The sequence below is a fragment of the Perkinsus marinus genome (genome assembly GCF_000006405.1).
Source record: "Perkinsus marinus ATCC 50983 genomic scaffold scf_1104296930586, whole genome shotgun sequence".
Lineage (NCBI taxonomy): Eukaryota > Perkinsozoa > Perkinsida > Perkinsidae > Perkinsus > Perkinsus marinus.
In genome coordinates, this window is record NW_003216015.1 from 1 (window position 1) to 1,256 (window position 1,256).

The 1,256-nt window shown below is 49.4% G+C and overlaps 3 non-coding genes across 3 annotated transcripts; all 3 read left to right on the forward strand.

Annotated features, from left to right (window-relative positions):
- Nucleotides 1-112: 112 nt before the first annotated feature.
- Nucleotides 113-185, forward strand: Pmar_PMAR025935. The gene has a single exon. It is a non-coding gene; the product is annotated as a tRNA-Ala (tRNA).
- A 510-nt stretch (nucleotides 186-695) lies between these two features.
- On the forward strand, nucleotides 696-768 carry Pmar_PMAR025936. Its single transcript has one exon. It is a non-coding gene; the product is annotated as a tRNA-Glu (tRNA).
- Nucleotides 769-999: 231 nt separating this feature from the next.
- On the forward strand, nucleotides 1,000-1,072 carry Pmar_PMAR025937. Its single transcript has one exon. It is a non-coding gene; the product is annotated as a tRNA-Ala (tRNA).
- Nucleotides 1,073-1,256: the final 184 nt, after the last annotated feature.

Genomic DNA, 1,256 nt, shown 5'->3' on the forward strand with positions numbered 1-1,256 from the left:
TCCCCTGGACAAAGTTGAACATTGAGTTAGAACAAACCATTCCAACGTTGTTCGAGGGGAAGGGGCGGTTCAGCCCATCCTTTCCAAGTGAATTGAGAAACAGATATTGTGAGGGGGACTAGCTCAAATGGTAGAGCGCTCGCTTAGCAAGCGAGAGGCACCGGGATCGATGCCCGGGTTCTCCATATAGGAATGTTTTAAGTCGGTTCCGCTACTGGCGCTCCTCATCTGGATGAAAGCGTATGGTCATGTATGTAACGTCGTGATAGCTCAAGCAAGTGCGCTCCCAGTCCGTACATATTTTCGGGTTGTAAACTTACTCGCGCCATCACTCTCTCTGCTTCTCTACAATAAGACGCGCACCCAGCCCTGGCTCTCAGCGCCGTTCTCGGTGACTGGTGACACTTGAATTCATGATAGTATTGATATCTGGGTGAATGGTTCCACTATCCTATGAGGTCAGTGTCACACATCATCGCTTACTGTTTCGACAGACACGAGCAGGATTTCTCTCGTCAATTGGGAGTAGCCTTCGAGCAATGGGATGGTTACACATTCTGCGTACGTATTGACTGAGTCCGTCGCTTGCGCATGAATTCTGAAGGAACACGACGAAAGTGCTGATTCTCGAGTTCGTCATGCATTCAACTTCAACAATACCTCGGCGAATCGTATACATCGGAAAATTTTCGATTTCCGATGTAGTCTAGCTGGTTAGGATTCGTGGCTTTCACCCACGCGACCAGGGTTCGAGTCCCTGCATCGGAAAATATATATTTGATACGGTGTTTTCCGGGATTGTGTTGAGCGCAAGGATGGGGAACTGAGTAAATATCACAGGTGCGTTGTTTTGTTCAAGATATCTGGCTCGTCACCGGTTCCCCTCCTCCCCTGGACAAAGTTGAACATTGAGTTAGAACAAACCATTCCAACGTTGTTCGAGGGGAAGGGGCGGTTCAGCCCATCCTTTCCAAGTGAATTGAGAAACAGATATTGTGAGGGGGACTAGCTCAAATGGTAGAGCGCTCGCTTAGCAAGCGAGAGGCACCGGGATCGATGCCCGGGTTCTCCATATAGGAATGTTTTAAGTCGGTTCCGCTACTGGCGCTCCTCATCTGGATGAAAGCGTATGGTCATGTATGTAACGTCGTGATAGCTCAGCAGTGCGCTCCCAGTCCGTACATATTTCGGTTGTAAACTTACTCGCGCCATCACTCTCTCTGCTTCTCTACATAGACGCGCACCCAGCCCTGGCT